Source organism: Corvus cornix, chromosome 5 (assembly GCF_000738735.6).
Source record: "Corvus cornix cornix isolate S_Up_H32 chromosome 5, ASM73873v5, whole genome shotgun sequence".
Classification (NCBI taxonomy): domain Eukaryota; kingdom Metazoa; phylum Chordata; class Aves; order Passeriformes; family Corvidae; genus Corvus; species Corvus cornix.
This window is the reverse complement of record NC_046335.1, coordinates 20,897,275-20,911,527: the sequence shown is the minus strand read 5'-3', so window position 1 is coordinate 20,911,527 and position 14,253 is coordinate 20,897,275. Positions and strand designations below refer to the sequence as shown.

General features: G+C 37.4%; 1 protein-coding gene across 41 annotated transcripts in view; it reads left to right on the top strand.

The window, feature by feature from the left end:
- The window catches only part of NRXN3 (neurexin 3), a 982,026-nt gene that overhangs the window by 735,141 nt on the left and 232,632 nt on the right, over window positions 1-14,253 (top strand). The window lies entirely within an intron of this gene.

Here is a 14,253-nt window from a genome sequence, read left to right as displayed (position 1 = left end):
GGAGAAACATTTTTTATCAGTGGCAATCTACTGAGTCATATGCACAGTCCTGAATACAGCTGAATCTATGGTGAAGTATTACTATTCTCGGAAGACAAAGACTAAAAGGGAGTGATAAGGTGTTAGTTTTTTCCTCACAAAGAAAGTTAAGTGAGAACTGAACAGATCCTCAAACTGATATAGCTTGCTTTAGCAGGGTAGTTCAAAAGAATAAGAATTTGATGTTAGCACAACATAGCTTTGCAAGAAGAAAATAGACCTTTTTGTGAGAACTTGAGCAAAGGGGGTTTTAGGAGAGTTGAATTACTTGAGAAAATGAGAACACTAGAACTGGAAACTTTTAGACTTTGTTACTTTATGTGATCCTGTGGGAGGAGAAGAGCTTGTTTGCTTTGTTTTCTTCTGACAAATAGCCAAGAGGTTTACTAGAGGTAGAGGCTGGTCATGTTACTCAATGTTCAGATTATTTCCAATGTATTATGCATTAATTCATAGTGGAAAGGCAACTGGGCCATTTGCAAATTTTGAATGAGCTGGGGATTTGTTGACATTTCATGGAATCTTGAAGATATAAGTTAACAGGAGAAATGCCAGGGGCCAAAACAGACCTAATGTGAATGATGGAGGGCCTTAATCTGCTGCAGGAGTTTGCCATGTTCCGAATCATGTTGAAGCACTGGATATATTGCAGGGTGGTTTTGAAATGACCAGAAACAAGGTTCTAGTACTCATCATCAGTATTTTAAGTGGTTTTTGCTTTGAATCCTGTTGTAAAATTCAGATTCATTGGAATGGGGTAGATATGGCTTGAGCCATTCTACTGTCAGCCATTCTGGTTTTTCTCTTCTGTGATATATCCAAATATTTAGTTGGTTTTGTGCTGGAATGAAAATGAGATCAAATCCTGGCTTTTTTTTTTTTTTTTTAATATATATAAAAACAGGCTTTCTTCCTTTCTTAAAAACAGAACAAAAAGAACCCCAAAAGACTGTAAAAGTGAGCAGTGCTAAGCCTAATTGGTTGGAGCTCTGTGACTCAGATTAAGCATATGTGACTGGACATGTCTGAGCAAGGCAGTGTATATTCTTCAGGTGTTATAATATAACATGTAAAATGCTATCAGTTATCTGGAAAACACTATTCTTGCATGTGAGGAGAGGTGCAGAGACATGAATTTGTTAAGGTTATAGGAAAAGTCTAAGATGGATCATGTTGCTCTTGGATACCTAATGGGATGTTACAGAGAAAATGAAAGTCAGGCTCTTCTTTGTAGTAGTCAGTGGAAGGAAGAGGGAAAATGGACACAAGTACCAACAAAAGAAATTTTAGTTCTGCATTAAGATAAGAACTTGCACAATGACTCTTTTCAGCATTAATGATGATGGCACATAGTTTTTCTCTATAGCTTGGTCTCAAATATCTACCTTTCTCTACCATTAATTGAACATTTTAATGACTGATTTTAACTATAAAAAAATTTGTTGAATAGATTGAAACAAAGGAATTGAACCTGAGACGTAAGCATTCATTATGAAATAATAGCAAAAGAAAATCATTGCTTTCTCTTTCCAATCAGTTTTGGAAAAGAAAATAATGTAAGTTTTTCAGCTTCTTCCCCATATATTTTTTTTTCAAGCTTCTCTGTATGGCATGGTGCTAGTTTCAGGTTATTTCAGGTATCTAAATAAAATCTACGAATTTGGTTGATATTATTACTAAAAGTTCTGTTGAATGCTTCCTGTGTACTTTGGGCAATTTTATCCCTGAAGCTATTCACTAGCAGTAAATATGGAACTAGTTCAGCTTTAATTTCTCTTGTTCTTTTGTGGTCAGGATGGATTAGGAGGATTTGCCAGTCATTCACGAGGAGCAAAGGCGTGCTGCTGTGCTCTTCTGGAGATGGTATTACTGTTCATCATATATATCACTGACTCTACCTAGCTGTCAAATAAAGAATGTGGTCTGGGACTCATCTGTTACATGCAATAGAAAAGTTGAAGAGGAACTTTTAAAGTGTTATTGGCTTCTTGAATATCTGTAAGAGTTTGTTATATCTGGTTTATGGTTCAAAGTAATAGAAGTGAGCTTACATCAGGATTATTTTGGAAAAAATTGAAATCTGAAGTTAAAGGTGCATCTTGAAATGACACTTAAAATGCAAGACTATTTAGGATCTCTTAGCAAATTGCATGCAAGATTTCCATGAGACCAAGATCTTTTGTAACTGTCTGAGAACTGCCACATGCTTGTGCTGTCATAATCAAAGACTTTGTCCATATTCTTTTCCTCAAAACCTTCCATTAGGCCATTTTCAATTGTCCAGAGAAACAAGGCAGCATGGGTCAAATTGTAGTAGAAATATGGGATAAATAGATTTTTAAATCAGAGCTATGAAAACAGATCAAATTGATTATAAAATAAGCTTTGAAAACCCAAATATTTAGACCATAAAGCAAAGTATAAGAGAAAAAGAAAACACTAATTTTAATGTAATTTATTTTATATGTATTTAGCAACTTGACTTTTTCATTTGCAATTATATTTAATAATAATAGTAATAATAAAAATGAGAGGGATTTTCCTGGGTTAGTATTGGGGATACTTCTTTCCCTGGAGCCTTTTTAGATATTCCACTCACAGACTCTTTTGGGTGCCAGTTGCTGGATGCTGACCTCCTCACATTTCCCTGGGTGTTCTATTGGTGATAAAAGGTGACAAAAGGCACCTGATGATCACTGTTTTCTAATGTGCATCGCTAAATGAAAATCTATCATCGCTAAATCCAAAATTAATAGTAATGGCTATGGTTTATCAAGATCTGATTCTATTTTAAAGTTTGTAAAAGTTGCCCATATTCTTCTAAGGAGACCTTTTAATAGTTTGCCTGCTTTTTGAATATCATGTATGTTCTGTAGTGTCCATTGTGATCTTTCTATTTGTAAGGTTTGAAGTCAGAGAAGATACTTTATTTTGAAGTTACATATTTGCCTGTTTAATTTACAGTTGTTCTGTTAGAATTCATTTTTTAATTATGAGTCTTTCAGATATTGCGGAAATTTATTGACTAAGATACCTGTTTTATATGACAAAAAATTACAGCCTCTGAAACTATTTTCTCTCCTGACTTACAATGAAGTATGAAGTGGCAGCCCTGCAAAAATGGATAGCATACCATCCAGATCGATGTATACGAAGCATGAGGTGTTTGTGTGAACAGACTGTAGCACATGGAATGAGAGAGTTGCTAGAGCATCAGATCCCTCCTTATGATATTTTTTTGTTTTCCTGACAATTCATTCAAACCTATACGAGGAAATTGTCTTCCACAATGGGTACTGAAAAAGACTGCAGCATGTCTTGAGATGTGGGTTGAATGCTTCTGTGTGTTCATTCACCTTGCACTACTACACTTTCTTTTTGTGCTTTACCACATACAATACATAGAAATGAAATGGGGAGAGAAACAGCCGCAGGTGATGATGGTGTCATTCTTGTGGTAACTGTGGAGAGAGAAATCATTTATGTGTGCTGCTGGTTTAGTCTGCATTCTTTCATTTTGTTCTGTATGGTAATCTGCCATCAAGCCTCTGGACCTTCAGAATTGTGTTGTGGAACTGTTCCAGTTTCTGAATTTCTCACAAGAAAGAATTTAGGTTTGGGCAAAAGTGTTAGTGATTTTGGGAGGAGTTTTGCTTAAGTAGACTCAGGCTAGTGGGGATCTGTCATTTAGCACCAGGCTACCACTGAATGCTACAGAATTTTACATAGCCCATTCTGATTTTTAAGCAAAAAGCATATGAAAAAGTAAGTTTTCCCTGAGTTAGAGATGGAATTGCTAAATGAGAATGAGTATAAATGGAAGAAAATCAATGTATACATTCAGCCATTTATTTTGAAATCATAATTTCAAATCATAATTTTCAGTTATACTATGATTGGCCCAAGTCTGTGCATTTTACAGTTGTAAAACCAATTCTGGCTCCTTTCTATGAAGTCTCCCTTCAAAACTGCGGTGGCATGTTATCTGAGCAGATACAGAAGAAGCAGAAGATTTAGAATCAGGAGAAGGATAGACCCAGGGTTGTCCTTATAACCAGAGGGTATATGATGAACTGAATAACTTCAGGGCTACTCTGAGATAATAAATGGAGGCAAAATGCAATAGGAGTTTGTGTTTTGCTTTTCTAAAACCAAAATCTCTTTGATGCAAAATATTTCAGCATTTCCTAGGCTGTATACAGACTGAGCACTAACAGGGTTACATTTTTATGTCTAAGAAAGTAGAAAGAACAGGGTTTCCTTAAGATTAACTTGCACTATTTTGTAGGCAGTATATCAGCAGAGGCTGTAGACCATGAAAAAAAGTGAGTGATCTGCTTCAATATCCTATCTTGTGTTTTGCTCTATTTTTAGCTGCCTTTACTGGTGTTACAGTTTTCTTTTAGGGTGATTCACCATGTTAGACTGCCTTTTTTGTTCTTGTGTAGAACTCTTAGTTTGTTCAAGTTTAATTTTTGTGAATATAAATAATTTTATCTACCCTATCTTGACTGTGTTTACATTGATATCTATTCAGAATAGTGCTTTTGCTCTTGCCTTTCCTGGATTTCAGGCAGTGTAGAGCAAGTCTGTGAGTTTGATACAGTTCTTGGAGGTGGTTAAGTAGTTTTCAGTTCCAAAGTGTTTAATGCCCATCATGCCTCATTTCCTTCATAAATCAGCAAAGAACTGTGTACATTCCTCCTAATTTAAATTATACAAATTATGAGCCCCTACAGATTGGTATAGAACACATATCCAGTCAAAGATGTTCTATAGTGAAACAACCAGTGGATCAGCAAAAGGTGAAATGAGACAAAGGCTTCATTGTTGAAGCAAGAAATTATTTACAGAATGGCTAAGTGCAGGAGACAACATCTTGTATAACACATTTAGCTGAGGAAGTGAACAACTAGCGAATGAGAATGACTAGACTGCCTGCTGGTGAGGGGAGAAAATTAGATTGAGCTTTCAAGCAAAAAGATTATATTGTCTAGATCCTTAGAAGGTCGAAAAGAACAAACTGTCTACAGACATTTTTTACGAAGACAAATCTAGCAACAGTCCTGAGGGAGTGCTCTGCAGGTCTCCTGTGATTATTAACATATAGAAACTGTCTGAATGTAGCTTTCTGCTAGGAGTAAATTCTCTGGCAGAGACTCCTGAATGTACTGTCTTTAATAGGTCCCACCTGGGAATTAACATATGCTTGAAGGCTTGAAACCATGACTGCTAACCTCCTAGCCAAGATGGAAAATGAACCAAATGAGTGACTGGAAAAACTGTTGTGATGTTAGTGTATGAAGATTCGCTGGAGTCCTCCTTCATGTCATCATATATATCTTTTATAAACGTTTGTTACTGTGATTTGTCAATTCCTGAAGTTCAGACTAACTAGCTAATGGATACCTTTAACTTAGGTTGCATTCTGTTTAAGGTAATTGGGATTGGCAAGAAAGTCCTCATTTAAGATGTGACATACATGTACATATCCTCCAGTACTTTAAAAAGTGTCCTACCTCCCCTTTCTACAGTGGAGTAGGTTTCTGCTTAACTGTGTAGGCCAGGTAGAGTGCTGACACCACAAGGACTGGGGTGACAGTACTGTTCCCTAGCAGCAATGAATAACTTAGGAGACTATAACAAGTACTGAGCTATTGCATGACAAGCAGATTCTAAGTGTCTTACAGAGCACATCACGAGTGTTTACATCCTTTCTACAATTATTTGTGTTACTAAGTTGTAAGTCACATCTTCCTTTTTCCTTAGGATGATGGTCATCTTCAGCCGAGACTGTCATCTTAATGGCACTCCATTTCTTTCTGTTGATCACAAGAATTGGAGATGGTAGAATTACCTAAAGGCTAATTTGTAAGTTAAAAGACAAACCTTGATGAATTTAGAAGTCAGTGAATATGCTGGCAGTGCACCTGAATTTGGAAGGAAGCACAGCTGGAACAGCTAACCGAAATTGACCATAGTGACATTCCATACCACAAGATAATGTTCCTGGCAAAAAAATGCAAGGAAAGGAAGGGTAAGAGGTGCTGATGATGATTTATGGTCTGTGTCCCAAGTAAGTTATGTGTGTTGAGGCCCTGCTTACCAGGAAGTGGCTCAACATCTGCCTGTAAATGGGAAGCAATATGGCCTTGCTTCACTTATTAAACTTATCTCCATCCACAGGTTTTCTTACTTTTGCTTCTCCAATTTTCTCTGCATCCTTGCTAGGGAGAAGTGAATGAGCACCTTGGAGGGTGCTTAGTTACTAGGCAGGGTCAACCTGTCATGCATAGTCTTGACCTGGAAGAGGGCCTCTGTTCCTGACCATGTCCCTTGAAAATAATGAATGTAATATAGGCTACTATATGCAGATCATCTGCAGAAAAAAATGGACTATAATATACTGATTGCATGTTATGTCAGGTTTATAGACTAAAAAATCCCAATAGCAAATATATATGATTTCAGCATTGTTATTTTGCCTGAGAGAGGCTATATCTGAATGAGTCTCAAATCTGAGATATGCATGTCACTGGCTGTTTTGCCAGCTGGTATAAAACTGCCAAAGAGCCTAACTTTTTTTTTTTTTTTTTTTTTTTTAATGGAAGCCTTCTATTTAAATACGCAATGGTCTTGTCCCAAAATGCTCTCAGTCTTTTCCTGTCCTTTCCTAAACTCTTTTGGTCTCTGGAGTCCCATGTGTTTGTGCATGCTGCATTTATTGTCCCCTGGAGCACAAAAGAATTAGTAAAGGAAAACTAATTTGAAGACAGGAAACAGACTTTCAGTTTTCAAGCTAGCTTTAAAACATGTTATTGTTACTTCTGTTCTTATTTTCAGAAGGTGATTAATAATCCATTTTTAGTGTATTTTAACACAGTGCATAGGAATATTCCATTTATTGTTATCTCCTAGCTCTAGAGAAGGAGCCTCTGGTAGGAGGCCACGAGTTGAGGCTAAACCTGTGAACACTGGAGAGTTTCTCACCCCAGTGTGCCCGTTCATGGCTGGCACTGTTTGGCACTGTGCCCCATCCAGTTGTCTCAGTGACCTTTTGCGCTCCATTCCCTGCTCTGTGGCCGGTGTCTGCGCCAGGTGTTTGAATGAACGTGTGGAGCTGAATGCAGTGGTGCGGGAAACGGCACGCTGATGTCCCATGGCTGAAGATGATGGATTTTAGATCCCTGGCTCCATTCAGGCAGTGTGGAAGCTCAGTGCTTTGATACAGGGATTCATTAGCTCCTCACTCAGTGACAGTTTGTGCATAGATGCTAGTGTTTTTGCAGTTGTCATTGAACATTGTGAAGCTGATTAGAGGCGTGGAAGAAAGAATTGGTAGGGCAATTTTGGCATGAATAGTAAAATGGCTGATTAGACCACAAGTTAGCCTGATTAGAGTTGTCAATCTGAAAATAATTTGGGGAGTTTGGCTCTCAAATGTTGAATTCAGCTGGACAACAGAGAGTGAAAATTTAGAATTGGAGGAGATGGAGGACACTCAGTGGGAAGTTACATTTTGGTAACTTTCCGAAACCTGATACGGGCAACTAAATACTATACCTTAAAAGATAGAGCTTTGCTGATTCAAGGAAGCATCTACTAAGATCACAGGTTTGGTATAGTGGACAGCATTTTTTCAGAATACACATCTACCCCTTTTAATGTTGTACATCTGGCAAAGTCAAACACTAGTATTTCAGTCTAAGTGCAGAAATAAAAAATTTGCTCCTAATTAGAAGCAAATGGGATAGCTCACGAGAAAGATTCATCCCTATATATGCAACCTCTGTTCAAAATACATTCTAGAGCTTGAAACTTGTTTATTTTGTCCAGGTTTGTCTTAGGATTCATTGTGGTTCTGTGAATTCCTATTAGGTGTTAAACGATCAAATCACAGAGTATCTCACATATCTATCCAAATATTTATGGCAATAAATATTGTGCTATTGCTTATCTTGTACACTGTACAAACAAATACCGTGGTTTGCTTGATATTTATTTTACTCTCTCTTGTGACTGTAGTGTTTAGGTAGAATATGTCATCTAGGGCTGTATAATATATCATAATTTCAATAAAACCTGAGATGAATTGCCTTTCCTGTTTTGCAGTACTTTCTCTTAGTATTTCAGAACTAATAATTGCCACACAGTCTTGTTAGTGAGTGAATAAACAAGGAAATCTAAGGGATACTTTTTTTGATGCTGAGAAAATTTAGATTCTGCTTCATAGTATTTTTCTTTTAAATACTAAATATGAAGGATTTGAAGTAATGTGAAATTTTTTTCTGGATGAGTCAAAGAACTAAGACCATCTCCAGTGAAATTCTTTGCTTGAAATAATGAAGACTCGAAGAAGGTAAGTGTGAGGTTTTCAGTACTCATTCCAAAAGAGACTAAAATCTTTAATATTTGTATATTCTAATGATTGGCAATATAGATTTGTCCTTTACAAGAAGCTTTAAACTTATGAGCTTGTTCAAACCAACCCATCTTCTGTATGCTTGGATAAATTGCACTAATAGGTTCTAAATTAAATCTGTTTGCAATTAAGGCTTTTATCACCTTCTCTATGGTTGCATCAAAAAAGTAAAATAAAATTCTTGATCTTCATGTTAATGGATAGCAGCAGGGTACAATAATAATTCACTGCACATTTAGACATACTGAGTACTACTCAAAAGCAATTAACAAGGGCAATTGTCAGTATAATTTACCCCAGCTTGGTATCTGATGTAACCTTCTTGTCAAAGGTTAGCAACTGTTTCATACTACATCAGCTACAGCGAAATGAATTCTCTATTAAGCCTCTAGGAAGAACATTCTAAACAGGAGCATAGTATTGAATCTTATGAGGAAAAAGAGATGAACTTGGTCTAATCCAAGCAGTATTACACATTGTTTGCACTATGATTTGAATTTTACAGGGTTTCAAAACTCAATGCAGGGAAATGATAGCCTGATCATTGATACGCAGCTGACTGAGGTGAAAATCATCTGTTCTAGAGAACATGAAAGACTAGTCCTGCACAGTTTTGTACGGTAAATGAAAGGCAATTTTGCCTTTTCCTATGTTACTAGGACACTGCAGAGACAATTTTGGGGAGAAAATGCACTGGAGTTTGGCTAAAATTCTAGCATTCAAATTCTTATGAGTTTCTCTCACCATAAGTTTTCAAGAAAGGGCCACAGTTCCTATTCAGAAACATTGTTCTAACAGTTATTATAGTGCCTAAAACATACTTTTGCATGTAATTTTAGAACAGCTATATAAACACATCACCATATCTCTTTTAAAGGTAGACATAAAAATGCTTATAAAATGAGAAAATTGAGGCTTTAGAGATTAAATTATGTAACTAGGGCTGTTGTCTCAGAACTGGAGCTGGTTGGCTCTGAATGTTCATCTTTTCTTAAATCAGAAGTCTTCAAAGTGCTCCCTTCTCCGTCACCTGAGAGATTCAGTATCAACAGCTGAGGGGAGGTAGTGCCCTTGGAAAGCTGCTGTTGCCCACACATCTGAGAACTGATTTTACAGCAGCAGGTGCTCTGTGGTGGTTTTTTGTTGCTTGTTTTTCCTCTCTAAGTGTGCATGGAGCCTGAGCTTGCTTAGCTTGTGTGCTGTTTGAATCAAGGCAGAAGTGGTGTTATTTGTGCTAATAAGCCTCCCCCATTAGTTAACCTTTCAGTGCATAAAGCATGATTGAACTGAAGGATTCCTGCTGGTTTGAAAGGCTTTTATGTTAAATACATGATACAGGCATTTTCTTCTTCCATCTCCTTAAGTAAAAGAAGTGCAATAGTGGGACAAAGAGGCTGTAAAGACTTCAACAGTCTGAAAGCAAGTTGAAGTAAAGCTTATGTAGTGTGAATATTCTCTTAAATATCTTGGCATAGCTTTTTTTCTGCTACATTTAAATTCTTGGTGCTCTGTTTAAGCAATTTCTAGCCTACAGAAAAAGACTGTCTCATATAAGTGGTATAATTTGGGACAGTGCAAAGCATCAGCTGAGCATATTTTTACCTATACCTGATAATCAAGTATATTACTAGCTCTGACTGTCCAAATTTACTTTCAGTGCACACAGCCCTTGTTTTAGCTTATTCTTTATTCTTGTCAATTACCGATGTTAAGAATGCAGTTTCTGGAAGGCAGGTGATAGCAGTTATTAAGCCTGAAAAAAAAAAGTATCTTATACGGACTCAGGCTTCCTTTGCTATCTTATCATGTCTCTTTTATTCTACTGTTTTTAGAAAATCTCATCTGAAATCCAGTACCACATACAGGATTTCAGGTTTTGGATCATTAAACCCCTTTAGTATGATACTGCTCAGCCTTAAGGAGATGGTGGGATTAATCAGTTCTGTAGGGAACCATATTCATGCTTCTAATATGCTGTCTAAACTAGCAATAGGAACGAGATCCACTAACTTTACAGGCATTTCCCCCTTTTTAATGGGAAAGGATCTGGTCTGTGTCTTTGGGTGTATTGCTAAACAATTCTTACAAATATTCTTGTTATCAGCAGGTTATCCTTTCATAGAAGGTATATTGTATCCTAAATATATTCAGAGAGACCAGGCCCTCATTGAACAATGATCTTTTGCTATAATTCACGTGGGCAGCACATGCCGCAGCATTGCAGATTAAGTAACTGTGTCTTCTGTACAGACTAGAGAGGTTAATACAGACTTTCAGGAGTAGCCACTGGATTTGCATTGTATAATGAGCTGGGCAACATGCGGAAAAAATTTCGGATGTGCCGGAAGATACTTAAGCTATTGTACTAGATTGTGAAGAAGAGGTAGGGGTTCCCTTTGGGTGGCATTTTCTGTGTGGTGCTGTACCAATGTACTGAAGCCTGTGTATAAATTAACACTCCACAGCATCCATCATTCCAGGGATCGCTGCTAAAACTTGCTTTTTCACCCTTATACTTTTGGGAAGGTTTGACAAGAGGAATTTAGTCCATTGTTCTGTTACACTGAAAGGACTTTCCTGCCATGTGCTAAGAACTAACTGTACTGATTCTGTCCAGTTTTGAGACTAGAAATTTTTCTTTTTGTATTTATTATTTGAAGAACTTGTAAGTCTTTGCATGTACAAATCTTCTCTATTTCTTTTACTGCAAAAATTTACTTCTTACTGTTGTGTTTCTCCACCATATTCTTGTCTTCTCTTGTCTGTTTCTGTGAAGCGAAGGAGATTGTGGTTTCTCATTTATATTTCTTTAAAACTTAACTTTTGGGAAGCCCAACTAACTATAGTTCTCCTACTGTTGCTGTTAACTACCTTTATTTTTTTCAAAGGAGATTAACTCAATTTTGATGGAATATGTAGGCAAAAAGGCATATAGTTCCAACTATTTTACATGTTAGAAAACTGTTTTTCTTGAAACAGGTTTAAAAATCTTCATTAGTTTTTATTCTGATCAGAATTTGTTTCCTGTGTTCCCTTTCTGATGGGAAAAATCACTGTTTGGTTTTAGGGCTTCACATATAGATGAGGTTTTCAGGGTTGCTGGCTGTGCATCTTGATTTAGGAACACAGGACAGGGAAAGGACTATCTAGGTTATCAAGTCCAGTCCTCTACCCTCATAGCTGTACCACTGCAGCCTCTTTTTTGGCTGTATCAGATCTACCTCATCCCTTCTGGTTTTCTGGTTTTGCTATTTCTCTTGAAATGCTGTTCTAAAATCAATTTTTTCCTAAGATTTAAGGTTTAACTTATTTTCAAGCCTATATGTATTCATACACATCAGTTTAACCTTCATTTGTTTTATGCCAATGTTGCCCTTCAGGTCCTCTCTGTTTTTTGAAGTTTACCTGTTGGTGGCATTTACAGAGAATTGTATTGCCTGTGCTTTATGTCAGCAACTCCCCACCAATCCCCCCAGGATCTTCTGGGTTACTTCTGTATTATAATGGGTCATCATGAAGATATCCCAGGGCTAATGCAAATTCAAACATATAAGTCCACAACTGCAGCTGCAGGCAGGTTTCACTGCTTTTGCACCTGAATGTTCAGCTGTGTTTGGGAGGATTTATTCGTGCAGCTGCAGCACCAAATACACATTGCTACTTTCTTGTAGACCCAGGCTCGGTCTTTGTAAGCCATCCAGGGTATCTTTGGTTCTGAGCTTGGTTGGCTGTGTAGACACAGCTGGGTGCATCTGCGCACAAATATCATCCAATCACATCTGTTCCAGAATCCTTTTACAGCAGTGGTGTGATCAGTTTAAAGGATGTGTTCTCAACCAAAACTTTTCAGTTCCCTCCCAGTGTGGTGGTGCTCATTATAACATCATTACTTATTATATGTAATTATTTTCTTAGAACTTATTTTTCCAGCTTTCAGTGACAGCTGGTAGTAAATGATAATGCTGGGTTAGAAGGCAGAGGCACTGTTCTCTGGTTTCCTGTTGTTTGTCTAGGAAAAAAAAAGTATTTTGACACATTAGATGGCGTGCTGACTCAGTTTATAAAACCTTTATCAGAGGACATCATGTGATATGTAGTCTTGAGCCTCGCAGTGATTCCCAAGATGGCTATTAATGGGCTTGTGAACTTGTGAATAGAGAGTGGTAAATCTGGCCTTTGAGATAATTGAAAAGACATCACTTGTAATGTGAGCAGTGGCACTGAAGGAGGATTGCTGCTCTTTAGGGACAGAGGTAATACGTTGTTGCATGCAATTTTGAAGCAAGGCACCCAATATTGATCTACTTTGGCCATGTCTAAACATTCCTTGATCAGTTGCACAATGCATTTCCTGCATGCCCTACTTCTATCCCCCTCCTCTCAGAAGAGTTATTTCTTAGCAGACTCATTTAATTTCCTTAATGAAAAGCTAGGAAAATAAGAGATTTATAGAGGCACAGGGAAGGAGTATTTTGCCTTTAAAAGTGCAGAAATAGGCAAAAGTAGGAATGTGAGCTGCTTTGCCCACCTCACTTAGGTATTGCATAGTGCTCTCAGTATTGTTCTCTACATAACAGCTGGCCTTACTCTGAAACACATCATAATGACCAAAGTGATGATAATCCAGTCGATTTCTTAATATTGCTACTTTGAGATGTACATGGTGCTTGATTCTCGTTTCTTTCTTCTTTGAATTTCATTGTCTTCAAGAAAAGTGGCAAATTGTAGTTTTAAACAACTTTTAATTATATCAAGGTTGGGGCAAGCTTTTTTTCCATAGAGGAATTATGAGTATAAAATCCCTTCACTAGCATTCATGGAATTCACAGAATCATAGATTATCCTGAGCTGGAAGAGATGCACAAGGATCATCAGTTTTCACTCCTGGCCCTGCACAGGATAACCTTGTGAGTAATGCCATGTGCCTGAGAGCGTTATGCAGTGTAGCATTTGGCTCATGATGCATCTTCCCTAGTGCTTGCTGAAAGAAATTCCTGACTTGAAGCTACCCATGAAGGTGGTGCTCTATAGTCGCTGGACAGTTCCTGGTTCTTTAAACATGAAAGAAAAAAATTAGTTAGCTTGTTACAGAAGCTTTCTGTCTTTCACATTTGCACTTCTGTGTCAAAAGCCAGCCTTTTCCCTGGGAGAATGAGTTGCCCTGCTTCTTTCCCAGAACTGCTGATAGAATAAGTGGTTTTGGGGTTTGGAGGTCACTCATATCACCTGGGCAAGGCAAAGTCTAAAGAATACATTTGAGCTAGTTAAAGAGCTCAAAGCTTTAGCTGCTGAGCATTGTTCAGTGCTTTTTAAGAAGTCATTAATTTTTAATCTTGATGGGGTTTTTTACTGTAGTACAACTAGAACCATTTTTTGTGTTTCTTGCCTATTGGAGTAGGTGATAAGTTCCTGAAACCAGGCAAATATGGGGCAGAGTGAGTTCATCTGAGGGCTGTGCTCTCTGGTGGGATTGTTGCAGTCTGTCTTCTGTCAGGTGTGATGGTTAGTGACATTGACTGTTCACTTGAAGTATTTTTTTGACAAATTGAAGAGTAGAAGGGAGAAAGTTGCTCTTGTCACTTGCTTAAAATGAGAACAAAAAAAATTACTTCCTCCATAATTTGGGACTTTTGGTTTGTCTTTCCTGGACTAAAGAGCCTGTGGTCCACATCACTACCAAACTGCACTATCTTGGGTGTATAAATTAGGTACAGAGATGACAGGGACCCCTACAAATTATTGCATAAGTGGGCAGATATCTGCAAAAGTAAATTAATCTGCTGCAAGTGTGA